The sequence below is a fragment of the Sapajus apella genome, unplaced genomic scaffold, assembly GCF_009761245.1.
Source record: "Sapajus apella isolate SASKATOON/1434 unplaced genomic scaffold, GSC_monkey_1.0 scaffold25, whole genome shotgun sequence".
In the NCBI taxonomy this organism is placed as follows: Eukaryota; Metazoa; Chordata; class Mammalia; order Primates; family Cebidae; genus Sapajus; species Sapajus apella.
In genome coordinates, this window is record NW_022436965.1 from 2,029,488 (window position 1) to 2,044,675 (window position 15,188).

Genomic DNA, 15,188 nt, shown 5'->3' on the forward strand with positions numbered 1-15,188 from the left:
CCGCAACCTCCGCCTCCTGGGTTCAGGCAATTCTCCTGCCTCAGCCTCCTGAGTAGCTGGGACTACAGGCACGCGCCACCATGCCCAGCTAATGTTTTGTAGTTTTTAGTAGAGACGGGGTTTCACCATGTTGACCAGGATGGTCTCGATCTCTTAGCAGGGAGTGCCATAAGCAAACTAAACCGGCTGGCCCTAACCCTAAAATTTTCCCCTTTTTTGTTTTTCTAATATGATTTCAAGATTTAAAATATTTTGCATCTGTGATGGTTAATACTGAGTGTCAACTTGATTGGACTAAAGGATGCAATATTGATCCTGGGTGTGTCTGCGAGTGTGTTTTGCTAGTCAAGTTTAACATTTGAGTCAGTCGGCTGGGAAAGCAGACCCACCCTTAATCAGATGGGCACCATCTAATCGGCCACCAGTGAATACAAAGCAGAAAAAAAAATGTGAAGTGAGAGACAGGTCTAGATTCTCAGCATACAACTTTCTCCTGTGATGGATGCTTCCTGTCCACAAACATCAAACTTCAAGTTTTCAGCTTTGGTCTTATACTGGCTCTTCTTGCTCCTTAGCTTGCAGATGGCGTATTATGGGACCTTGTGATTCTGTAAGTTAATACTTAATAAACTCCCCTTTATATATACATATTTGTGGAATGAAGATTTTAGATCTCTAGAATCTCACTATCCAACTGAATATATGATCAAGTATTAATAATGCAGGCAATAGGTTAAAAGTAGAATAGGGCTTTTTGAATAAAGTTAATATTTTTTCTTTTATATTTTGGTTAAACATTCATTATATATATATATGTTAGATGTACACACACACACACATGCACATGCACATATAATGATATAAATATATATCCTATTACTTTTGTTCCCCTAAGAGAATCCTGACTAATACAATGTCCATTTAAGACTAACTTAAATCTTGACAGTTTATCTCCAGACCATGGGTTTCACCTTTATTCTCAGCTATTTGCGTGGCTGAGGCAGGAGAATTGTTTTGAGCCTAGGAGTTCTAGGCCTCACAGGGCAATGATGGTCATACTGCACTGCAGCCTGGGTGACAGAGGGAGACCCTGTATCTAAAAAAAGAAAAAATATGTATCTTGAGATGTTAAAACTAAGTCCTTCTTTACAAACTTGTCCATTTCATACAAAACCCTAGCATCACTGTGAATAACCATCAGAGTTATTGTAAGAAACAGATGCTGATCACTTGAGTTTACCCTGTTATGCTCTTGTGGTTTCCCCATCTCTCCCATTCTGTCTAGTTAATGGATAAGTATGCCATAGACTCTCACACACAATCATTTTCATAAACGAGTTTGAAAAGTGTTATATTCATGTTACAGAATTGTGCTTTTTAAAAAATGACCTTAATAGTATTACCCATTGTGCATGATCTTCTACAATGTCGATTCAACCACTCCTCCCCAAAAAGTGGTACCTAATCTCCTCTTGTTGAACCTGGGTAACTTTATCAATACTTCAAATAATTCAATATGGCAGAAATGGTGCTATGTGTCTTCCAACGCTAAGTGAGAAAAGGCCAAATCCTTTCTGCCTGGACTTTTGGGACACTTGAGCTTTTTTGGACCAGCTTTGCCTACTTAGATCTTTTTGAGATTTTGGATACAAACTTCGCAGGAGAAATTCAACAACTCTGAAACCATTAGGCTGTAAAGGTAATATATAGTAGCTGTTAGCCAGGATTCACTACTTTACATCAAGATATTTTGGAAGAGAGGTCACATGGAATAAGAGAATATTTAATATTTGTTTTATAAAGATTGACAGTAGAAATGTTAATTTGGTATTCTTAATTAGCAAAATTCAAAAAATATTCAACAAGTACTTATTAATGTGTGAGTTACTGGATAAAATTAAAATTAAACAGCATTAAATATATAAAATAATTTTTAACAAGGTGTTTTTAATAATTGGATATTTCCAGTGTTAAAACATTAAAACATTAGAAAGTTACAAGTTTTCTCAATAGAAACACTATGATAATGATGAGTATTTTAGAGAATAAAATCATTTCCTTTAGAATATTTGAAGATTTTTCAGAGAAATGTTGCCTGGAATAAGAGCAGTATTTCAAATCTGTTATAAAGAATCACAGCAGAAATATTAATTTTGGCAGTCTTAATTATGAATATGGTTCCTAGCATTATTTTGCAATGCTCAGTTCTAATCATAATTTTAATCTTTACGAAGCAGTGCCTTGTGCTCATTTCCATCTACCTTATACAGAGATAGAAACTAAAACATCACTGTTAGAAAAATTATTCATAGTATGGATTTAGATTATTGTGCAAGATAAATTTTAGGTAAAAGTAAGACATTTCTTCCTTACTGGATTACATTTAAATCTAGATCAAATATAATAGATTGTTCCGTCCAAGTTTTCTTTGGAATAGCTACATATAACTCTTCAATTAAGAATATTGAATGGCTGCCCTGTGGCTCTGCAGGACACCACTCCTGCCCTGGCTTTCATAGTCTGGTGCTGAGGGCCTGTGGGATTTCCAGGTACACAGTGAAAGCTGTTGGTAGCTCTACCATTCTGGGGTCCGGAGGACAGTGGCCCTATTCTCACAGCTTCAGTAGGCAGTTCCCCAGTGGGAATTCTTTGTGGGGGATGCAGCCTTAGTTTCCCCTTCATCCTGCCCTTGTAGAGGCTCTCCATGAGTGCTCCACCCCTGCAGCAGACTTCTGCCTGGATATCCTGGCATCCTCAAACCTGAGCAGAGGTTCCCAAACTTCAGTTCTTGCCTGCTGGGTACCCGCAAGCCCACCACCACATGGAAGCTGCTTGCGCCTTGCAACCTCTGAAGCCATGGCCCTTGCTGTACCTCGGTTCCTTTTAGCCATGGCTGGAGCTGGAGGAGTGGCTGGGACCCACAGCACCATGTCCCAAGGCTGCACTGAACAGCTGGGCCCTGGTCCTCACCTACAAAACCTATTATCCCCCTAAGCCTCTGGGCCTGTATTGGGAGGTACTGCCGTAAAGTTCTCTGAAATGCGCTGGAGACGTTTTCCCCCTTATCTTGGCTATTAACATTCAGCTCCTCTTTACTTATACAAATTGTTGAGGCAGGCTTGAATATCTCTTCAGAAAATGAGTTTTTCTTGTCTACTACATGGGCAGGCTGCAAATTTTCCAAACTTTATACTCTGCTTTTCTTTTAAATATAAGTTCTAGCTTTAGATGAGCTCTTTGGTCACATATATGAGCATACAGTTTTAGAAACAGCCATGTTACACCCTGATGCTTTGCTGCTTACAAATTTCTTCTGGCAGATATCCTAAATTATCTCTCTCAGGTTCAAAGTTCCAAGGATCTCTAGCCCAGGGTCAGAATGCCACCAGTCTCTTTGCTAAAGCATAGCAAAAATGACCTTTACAACAGTTCCTGATCTCCATATGAGACCACCTCAGCCTGGACTTCTTGTCCATACCACTATCAGCATTTTGGTCAAAACCATTCAACAAGTCTCCAGGAAGTTCCAAACTTTCCCACATCTTCCTGTATTCTTCTGAGCCCCCCAAATTGCTCCAACCTCTGCCTCTTACCCAGTTCCAAAGTCATTTCCACATTTTCAGGTGTCTTTAATAGAACTGCCTCACTCTTTTGGTACCGATTTTCCGTATCAGGCTGTTCTCACACTGCTATAAAGAACTACCTGCGATTGGCTAATTTAAGAAGAAAAGAAGTTTAATTGACTCACAGTTATGCAGGCTTAACCAGAAGCATGATTGGGAAGCCTCAGGAAACTTTTCATGGAAGAAGAAGGGGAAAGAAGCACCTTCTTCATAAGGTGACAGAGAGAGAGAGCAAAGGGGGAAGTGCTACATGCATTTAAACCATCAGATCTCATGGTAACTCACTCCCTATAATGAAACCTGCCCCAGTGATCCAGTCACCTCCTACCAGTCCCCTCCTCCAATTTGACACGAGATTATGGCAGGAACACAGATTCAAACCATATCAATATATTAAATGGAAGATCCAGAAAGCCCTATCAGGCCTAAGCAGTGTAAAATTAAATAGGATCACTCTGAAAAAAAAAAAAAAAGAATTGAGAAAAACAAAAGATAAAAAGAAAACCTGGGAAACAGGTATAGTAAAGAGACATGTTATATGTAGTTTAAAAATTATATGAATGTTGACCAACTTCCCAGGAAGCAATGGAAGGAGAGAAAATAATAGAGTGAGAGCTATGTGTTCCCAATCCTGACAGCTATAAATGCTCCCAATGCTAGGAAAGAATACACAAACACACACATGAACTTGTGCACACACATGTGCACACACACACACACACACACACACACCTGTCAACTCAAATTTTGTAACCCGTGAATTACTCTGGAAAAAATGGGAAATAATACATCTTCAGATAAATGAAAGCTGACTACATATCAATATTCCCTTATTCCCTATTGTTTAGGGGTAGTTTTTCAAAATATTTTACATGCACATCTGTTATAGCCCCATAATACAATGTTATAATTTATGATACAGTCTTTTGTCCTTACATAATTTACACACTTACACACATACTTAACTATTATCCTTCCTTGGGTATAAGTAAAATCTGGTGACATTTCAGTCTGAAAAATTCCTAGTCTAGATCTGCATGTAATAAATTATATGGAGTTTCATGTTTAATGCTTAACATTTAAAATTATGAAAAAAACACATACAGAAAGTATATAGATAAAAAATAGTGCATTAAAATTTAAGGTTATTTTGAATGTTATATATAAATCCTTCTTAAAGAATTGTAAGACAGATGCAATGTGCAATAGCAAAATCAAAGCCCCTCTTGAATTGGAGTAATTTATTTCCCATCCCCTTAGGGGATCAGCCCAAAGTGTCTGACCACAGATGTTTCTCCAATTGACATTCATTGGAAAAGCCACCATACTTAATATCTCTTAAACTCTCATCCTGTACTTGCTGCAGAGATTTAGTGTCAGTAAATAAGCCAGCATTGGAAATTACACGGCATTTCCAAGTGTCTTAAGACTGACGCTGCTTAAAAGTAGGCATGAGATGACCAAGTATGTAATGAAACTATTTTCTGTAAATTTACTGCACTTTTTCATTTCTACACATTTTTATTGGTATTAGACTTTACTGATACAATATTTCACACAAACTACTTTTATTAACAGTTTTATTGCAACTATCAGCCAATACACTTTTAAAAGCATATAAAGGTCTGTTAGAGAAATTGAAACCAAGATGATACGTCGTGAGAATTAATTTTATGTGTCAATTTGATTGGGCCACAAGGTGCTCAGATATTTGGTCAAACATTATTCTGGGTGTTTTTGTGAGGGTGTTTTTGTATGAGATCAAGGTTTAAGTCAATAGACTGATTAAAGCAAATTGCCCTTCATAATATGGGTGAGCCTCATTCAATCTTCTGAAGGTCAAATAGAAAAATGTTTGACTCTCCCCTGAGTAAAGGGGAATTTTACTGCCTAAAGAATTCTCCTCATTCAACCTAGGACATTGGCTCCTCCTGGTTCTCTAGCAACCTGTCAACCTTTGGATTCAAACTGGGACTACAGATTGGTTCTACAGATTTGGACTTGCCATCCTCCATAATCATGTGAGTAAATTGGTTAAAATAAATCCATACATATGCACATACACACACATGCACACACACACACACACACACATATATATATATATATACTGATGATGTGTGTATATATATTTTATATATATATATATATGTATATATATGTATCTGTGTATTACTCTTATTGGTTCTGTTTATCTGGAGAACACTGAGTAATATACACCTTTTCTTTCATCCTAGAAAATATTAAAGTATACAAGTATATATGGAAAAGTAACTTGTATATTGCATCTATAATATACAAATACCTGAAACTTTAAATGTATTCACTGCAAATTTCTATAGAGCTTATTACAGTTTTGGAAATTATGTCAATTATGTGTTATATCCATGTCAAAAATTCCCTAGTTTATATCTTTCCTTGTGCTTGTTTTCTTTGGATGGTTTTATTAATTTTTATGGTAAATATTTAAATGCACAATATAGTTGTTGTAAGTCTACCTGCTGTGTGGTACAGCTGATTCCTAGAAATTATTCATCATGCATAACTGAAGCCTTAAATCCAGTGGACAACATCCCATTCCCCCTGCCTCCAGTTCCTGGCAACTACTGTTCTATTTTCTGCTTCTATGAATTTGACTATTTTAAGTATCTTATATAAGTGGAATAATGTAGCATTTGTCCTTATATAACTGTCTTTTTTCGCTTAATATAATGTCCTCTAGGCTGAGGATATACAGAAATCAGAACCAGGTACACTGTTGTTGGTAATGTAAAATAGTGCAGCTCCTGCAAAAACAGCATGGAGTTTCCTCAAAAAATTAAAAACAGAAGTACTATATGATGTAGAAATTCCACTTCTGGGTATGCATCCAAAGGAAATAAAATCAATATCTTACAGAGATATCTGCATTTTCATATTCATTTTGCATTATTATTCAAAATAGCCAAGATATGAAAGCAATCTAAATGTTCTTTGACACATTAATGTATACAGAAAGTGTGGTATATTCATATAATAAAATATTATTCAGCTTTAAAAAAAGACCTCCTTTATTAAAATTCTCACTTGAAAATTATTAAGCCTAGTTGCATGTGGGCTTCTTGTAGTAAAGTTATCTTTCTTTTTATATATGTGTTTAGACAGCCATAGAAGTAAATATAGATGCTACAGAAGTTATAGATAGAGATATAGATCTAGTCGTCTTATGAAGCCATAATTAAAATTTCAGATAGAGAAACACACACACACACACACACACACACACACACACACACACACACGAAGAGAGACAGAAAGTTGTTTTAGGATTCAGATGTTTCCATAGTCTTGAAATTGGAGCTTGAGTCTAAATTAGTGGAAAAAACACTGTTTACACATTTTAAGCTACATGAGCTTTTAGCAGTCAAGGCCTGCCACCTAGCTCTAGGATTTCCTAGAATCAGTTTTAGTCTGGTCTCACATCACTGATAAAGACATACCCAAGGCAGGTAATTTACAAATGAAAGAGGCTTAATTGAATCAAAGTTCCACACGACTGAGGAGGCCTCACAATCATGTTGGAAGGCAAAGGGAAGCAAGACATGTCTTACATGGCAGCAGGAAATGAGAGCTTGTGCAGGGGACCTCCCACATGTAAAACCATCAGATCTCGTGAGATTTATTCACTACCAGGAGGACAGCATGGGGGAAACCGCGTCCATGACTGAATTACCTCCAACTGCTCCTGACCTTGACACATGGGGATTATTACAATTCATGGTGAGATTTGGGTGGGCACAGAGAGCCAAACCATATCAACATCTATACAGATTAATATAACTATTGCTCTCATCAACAGTAACAGAAGGAGGAAAAGGGTATATTGACATGGAGGGCAATTGAAGTACTTGTAAAGAGGTTTCTTTCTCCTTTTTCTGAATGCGGGGTGCTTCTACTTCCTAAAGCCAACTGACCAATATTACAATAAATTTACTGCAAATCTGGGGAAAGCCTGATTCTCTGGTTGGATGTGTTTCTAGACAGTGGTCTTGTTCTACAGTGCCTATAAAAACTTGCACACAGGAAAAGATATGCAGAGACTTTGCAGCAGTTTCATACATTATATTTCCACAATGTGAATTTTTCCTGATATGAGAGCTCACTGTGAGAGGTAACTGGGCTTGAGCAGTTTTGTTGACATTTCATAAAGAGGTATTCACCATGTTAGGGCATTTCAATATGTGTCTTCCTTGAAACACTGTGTAGCCATATTCTTCACTTTCATTGATCATCTGATTTGTGTTTAGTAGTTAAAAAAAATCTGTGTATACATTCATATATGAATATATCTATGCATGCATGTATTATATGTGAGGTGTACTTAATTTGGTTAGAACTGGAGAGGAAAAAGAATAGCAGCAAGAAGTCAAAAATAGAGTTTCATTTTCTGTATCTAGAAACAGCAGTAGGGGAGGCCCCCGCAGACTTCAGAAGAACCTCGTGAACTATGCCATCATGAAAGCCAGCAGAGAGCTCATCGGCTAGCCTTAGTCAGAGAAGAAAACTGGCCACAGGTGGCCAGTTAAGGAGATTCACGCCCTCTGACTCTTCCCTGCCACAGAGCTGGGATGGGAGCTCATGGGAGGAAATAGAAGGGAGTCAATGAAGCATAGACAACCTGAAGCCCATTGAAATCTAAACAAATTGAACTACACTTTGAATGGAGGTTGAGAGTGAGTTTTAATGTAAATAAAATTGAGTTTTTATCATGAATAAATGTACTATATTAAGTAAAACTGACTGCAAAGTATAAAACAAGGCCCATATGTTATTAAAGGGTGTTTTAATAAGTAGGTGACAGTAAGGGGAGATTCTATACATAGCAGAATGGAGAAACCACTATTAAATAAAACAAACAAAATCCATATGCTGTCATATTTTGAAATTTCTTAGTGCTGAACTTTGTGAACTCAGTTGCATTTTTACCACTGACAGATGGTATAATATTTATGTATTTATTTATTGAAACAGGGTCTTGTTCTGTCACCCAGGCTGAAGTGCAGTGGCATTCAGCTCATGGCAGTCTCCACCTCCTGGCCTTAAACAATCCTCCTACCTCATACTCCCAAGTAGCTGGAATGACAAGCATGCACCACCATGTCTGGGGTAATTTTTTTTTCTTCTTCATGTTTTGTAGTGATAAGGTCTCATTATGTTGCCTAGGTTGGTCTCAAACTCCCATGCCCAAACAGTCCAACCATCTGGGCCTCCCAAAGTGCTGGGATTAGAGGCATGTGCCACCATGCCCAGTCTTGATGGTATAATTTTAGTTGTATCTATTTTTACAAGTTCCAGTAACACCTAATGATTTTCCAGTATTTTAAGCTCAATCTTTTTGTTAGTATTTATTTGTAGGTAAATAAGCAATTTAAAACAATAGGAGGACTTTAATTAAATGAATCGATTTTTTTTATTCAGAGGAATCATTTCACATTGAAAACAATCACTCTTTAATTAATCTGTTTTGTAACTCTATAATGTAGTACTTAGGAGTGTTTTCAATTAACACAAGTATAATCTAGATTAATGAGATAATTATATAAAATCTTTATTCATTTTCTCTTTGTAGTGGTGGACAACAGTAATGTTTTTCTCTTTCAAACACTGTCACATCAATATAATTTCTTTAGGGCTCATAATCAATGCATTCTTATTTGTTTCTGAAATATAGAACATAGTCACTTGATTCAAGGATCCACTAGTAAATATTTAACCAAAATAAAGTACCAATTACATTTGAAGGTCACACAAAATTATTTGCAAAGGTAAAGTTGCTTGAGGCACCTTAGTATTTCACAATAAATATTTTTCTCCATTTCTAAAAACCAGATAAAAAATCAATTTCAAGCATAAAGGCTTCAGTCAGTTATAGATCTGTGTTTAAAAAAGAAGGGCAATAGTGATCCTCTGTTTCAGTAAGAAAAAGATTTATATTTGTTGAGAATTCCTTGAAAAACTCTTTATATAACCATATTCTTCCTTCACTTTTATAGATCATCTGATTTATGTTTAGTAGTTAAAAAATCTATCTGTATATGCGTGTGTGTATGCCTGAATGTATGTATGTATCTAATCTATTTAGTCCCTTTGTTCTTATCAGTGATTCCCTGATTTAATCACAGAAATGTGACACCATTGCTGACAGGGTTATTCCCCATGCAATATAGCTTATTATTTCATCAGCCTCCTCAACCATCCTCTTGTCTACTTAATTTTAGGGTTTGTTCTTATTATCAGGCTGCTACCAATGCATTTATATTAAAATCAGACCTTGTTTAGTCACTTTGGAAACTAAACCTCTCTCTTGCTACCTCTCCAGAAAAATGACAATCCTGTACTTTTGGTTTTGCACTGTAGGTGATTTTAGAAATAATGTATAGAATTAATAATATGTTTCAAGCACTGTACTAGACTCATTATATATATATAATTTTATTTACACATTTAAAGTATAAATTAGTAACTACTACAATCCCCATTTTACACATAAGGAAAATGAGACCATCAGTATTTAAGAAATATACGTAAATTACACTACTAGGAAGTAACAAAACCCACATTTAAACACACATTCTCTCCCTGAAGAGCTTAAACTCCTAACTTTTATGTTATACTTGTTACTTATTGTTTTTGGCTCTCATTTTTGTCATCTAGAAAACAACTAATTCATTTATTTATTCATTCAGTTAGTCATTTAATTGGCATCTACTATGTGGTAGAATGTATGTAGGTGCAGGCACAACTATTAGCCAAGAACAAAACAGACTATGTGTCCAGTCTCAAGAGAGTGAACAAGAAAATAAGTAACTATAACATGTGGTGTGGAGACACGAGCTTCTTTGAAAAATAATGTAGGCTAAAGAGAGGGAAAATATTGTAATGGGAGTTCTGTTTTATATAAATGGAAAAGACTTGGCTAAGGAGACATTCAAATAACAGTAAGAATATTCTAGGCAAAAACTGAAACAAATTTAACTAGGACAATGTTCTAGCAACCACGTGTCCCTCAGTGTGACCAGAGCAAAGTAAGTGGGGAGCGTGGTAGTTGAAAATTTCAGAGCAATAGTAGGAACTAAATAATGCAGGCCCTTGGAAAACACTATTGACAATGACTCTCCACTTAGGAGGCTGACATGACGTAGTAATTTGTATAAGGGAAGTTTAATGTAAACAATGAACTATTATAGGTAATTATCTGTTAAAGGGTAAAAGAACACTAAAAAATATAGACATTGCCACTGCTCCCTCTAGGGCTTTAGGTAAGTTTTCAAGGAAGAAAAGAGAACTGATACCCAGACCTCCGTGGAAAGGGCGTGGTTGTGTTCTGCCAGGTAGCAGAGATTGCTGAGGCACTATACAGACGAAGCTTACTGGGAAGCTGCTACTTGAGGTGCCGCAGGTAGGGTGCTCTGTCCCCAGTGACCTGATGTCCACTGTTGGCTACTATGCACCATAAGAAAAAGCCAAGAAGAGCTCTCAGGAACTGGAAAGAAGAGCCCCTTCCTTCTCCAGTGCCGTTATAGAACTAGATGATGTTTAACAGTGAGCCACAGACAACGCGAAGCAAAAATGTTCCAGTATCAAAAGTAGGGTAAAGAGGGGTAGGCGAAAAACTGACGGTAATTGGTTCAACATTGCAAGAAAACTGGGTATTGCCCTCATTTAAATAATCTGAACTGAAGCGTGGCATTTAAAAATATATTTTTGAAAAATCAGCAAAGTCTCTACATGGAAAGATAAAAGGAACAGTAGAAGGAGCACAAAAAAAAAAAAAAAAAAAAAAAAAAAAAACCTAGAAGGAATCTAGAAAGATAGACTAATAATCAAGACCTGAAATGATGGCAGCTAGGATAGGGGTGGTCACAGTAGAGTCATAATAAATGGATCAATTGAAGTCAGGAGTTTGAGACTAGCTTGGCCAACATGGTAAAACTCTGGCTCTACTAAAAATACAAAAATTAGCCAGACGTGGTGATGCATGCTTATAGTCACAGCTACTCAGGAGGCTGAGGCAGGAGCATTGCTTGAACCTGGGAAGGGAAGGCTGCGGTGAGCCAAGATGGCACCACTGCACCCCAGCTGGGTGACAGAATCAAACAACGTCTCAAAAAAAAAAATGCTTGGATTCCCAATAAATTTTTAAAGCATCACCAATAGAATTTACTGATGAAATGGTTTTAAGTATGAGGGAAAGTAGTCCCAGAGCATTTCAAATTTCTTATGAAAGAATAGGAGTGACATTTAGTAGATGCCACAGGAGAAATAAAAGTAAAAAACAATTAGCTTCTCACTACGAGGAAAATTGACAATAGCCTATGTTAATGATGCAATTAAAAATGTAACTTGAAAATTCAAGTTTTGGAAAAAAATTAGCAACTACTGTGAGCCAAACTAGTTTCCAAAAGTTTGTTTCCTGGTTAGATCGACAGTGAAATTAAGAAACTTTTGTTAATGTGACGCTGTAATGAAATGTGCCAACATTTAAAAGATCTGTGTAGCTGAGTGAAACAATGCCTTTCAAATGTCTAATGGGTGGTATTATAAAATTGTGCAAGGTTAAAATGTCATTTAGGATGGACCAATAGCTTTTAAAGTAAAAACTATTTTTTAAATCAAATAAGATTTTGAAAAGTTCATAGATAGGGATTCAAATTTCATATTATAGCTAACTTTCAAGAAAATACCACTTTTTTATTTTCAGTGTGGTATCACAGAAAATTGTCCACAATTATCTGGAAAGGTTACTAAAACGCTCCTTATTTCCCAACTATTAGTTTTTGTAAGATCATATTTTCTTTACACACTTTAATCTCAACAGCTTATTTTAATAAATTAAATGCAGAATTACAGAGTGATAATCCAGCTATAATATTAAACCAGGTATTAAAGAGCCTAATAAAAACTAAGATAATATCTCTCTTCACATTAATTTTTTAAATTTTTCAATCAAATTTGTTTTTTATGTTAACAGGTAATGTGTTTAGCATTGTTACTTTATTTTTTTAAAATTCTTAGGTTCTATTTTAATACAGTAAATACCTACAGATATAATGCAGATAATTACAATCACTTTGTGGTCCTCAATAATTAGTAAGATTGTAAAGGGTTTCTGATACGAAAAAGTTTGACAACTTTTGTCTTTATTCTTTAGCACTATAATTTCATTACATTTTCACAACAATGCATTTGTTATCTAGGAAGATTCAAGTTAAAAAAAAAAAAGATAATTAGCCACAAATTCAATATCAAAACACATTACCAAATTACATAAAAAGTGCATTTCTCTCTTTTTAATTTTTATAGATTGATCAGAAATTTATATCATCAACTGAATTTTTTTCTGTTAATTCTGAACCTGGAAATATGTTGTGCAGATGTACCTTAATCAATATCTTCCAATTTGGTTTAACACCATTAACGGCTACAGGGTCACATCTATCCTAAAATTTAAATAAAGAAATGGTAGTTGTCCTTTGGGAAGCACAAGTTTAAATTCCTAAAGGAAATGTCTACTTGTTTTGAGGTAAATAAGAATTTATTAATTCTGCTAGAAGGTATATTATCATGTGCTGATTATTGTATTTGACTTTCATGCATTCTGTCCTCTATTTTCAAATGAAATGTATTCCCTAACAACTTCGTATTGCCATGCTGTCCCTCCCCTAAGCTTTCTCTAACTTGTAAAATAGTATAATGCCTTGGAAATAAGAACAACGCCTGGAATCCTCCAAGTCAGCAAGATCAATCATCATTCTTAATTTCTTCTCTTCATCAAACCTCATTTCTTTGAGTGGATGTACAAAATGTGGTATATGAAAAACTGATTTGGTCTGTTTTAGCGGCCTGAATAATGTTTTCTCTCAAATGATTGTTTTTGCCAAAAGGATAAGGGCAGTCAAAATTCTAAATTACTTTAATAAAAATTCGGAGTTTGAAATTTTCTGGGCCACTCAGATGAGAAATAGCCAGCCTGCATGTGGCAAATTGCTTGAATTCTGATTCCGTTTTGCTAATTCAATATACGAATAACCTTTAGTATCTTTGCCCAAACTAGGGCCTCACAACTTACTGGGCCTAGTTTCCAACTTTTGCTTCCTTAGATCTTCAAGTCTTTAGCCAAAGTTTAATTAAACTGGTTAGATGTCCTATCTAGAATAGCAAATGGCTCCAGGGCCAAAGCAGCATTCATCTCTGTAAATGGCTTTTCTCTCCTAGATCTGATCCTGACAGTTCTTGAATGTGCATTAAAATCATCGATGTTAACGAAAAAATAATTGAATGATTACCTTCAATTTATTTTATAGTCTTAAAATGCTGTCTTATGTACAAAAATTAGTTTCGATTATTCAAAGATATTTTGTCTGTCATTATCAGAAGGATATGTTTGACAATTATTTACTATAAAATGATGGTATTTGAAATTTTTTCTCACTTGTGATGTTTTGCCATTGGCCCCACAAAATCATCTTTTAAAAATGTACTTGATTATACCCAACAATATTGTTTCACTTCAACAAATTATGAATGTTTTCTTTCTTTGTGTAATTCTTGAAACTTTTACATTGTAATTGGCTGAATGAAAGGAATTAACATGTATTTTAAAGTGGTGTCACAAAGCAGTGCTTAATAAGCACATCTATGATAAAAGAGAAATTGTAGTGTTTGTCAATATGTCTATCTGAGCGTCTAATTTAAATATACCCTATACTGCCAATAAAAATGCTCATATTTATAAACATATCTTTTGTTCCCTCAAAGCAAATAATTATGTTAAAAAAATACATAGGCTCTAACAGTAATAGTCACTGCTGTCCCTCAGAATTAGTCAATGTAGATTGTGACTGCTTAAAATTTGGGATCTGAGATAAGGTTGTGATGTTATTTTCTAATCAATGTAAGCTCAGGAAGGCAGTGATTAGTTCAGATCTGTCAAGGGACTCTGACTCCATCAAAAGAGTACTTTAAAAAGTCATCTGGGCACAGAAATTGATGTAGGTGTTCATTTGTTCAATGATTTATTATACACATGTTGAGTCCCTGCCATGTGGAAGGCATGGTACTGACAATACAAACAATACTTAGTTAAGACAAAATCATAATGATTATGATGGCATCTGAAATAACAAGGTGCTTCCTTTGATATTAAGCTGTGTTACCTTAAAAAATAAGGAAATGCTGTCATTTGTGACAATGTCAATAAATCAAGAGAGGATATTATGCTAAGTGAAATAAGCCAGATGCTGAAGTATAATCTCTTTTATGTGGAATTAAAACATGTAAAATTCATGGAAGTAGAGAGTAGAAGATTACTCAAGGCTGGGGTTGGGAGGTAAGGGGTGCTGATGGGGAAAGGAGAGATGTTTGTTAAATGGTTCAAGTTTCAGTTAGAAAGGAGAAAGAGGTTTTTAGTGATCTACAGTGCAGCAGCGTGACCACAGTGAATAATACTGCATTTATAGCAACTGTATCACAGTTGCTAAAACAGTAGATTTTAAATGTTCTCACCACAAAAATAAGTATGTGAGA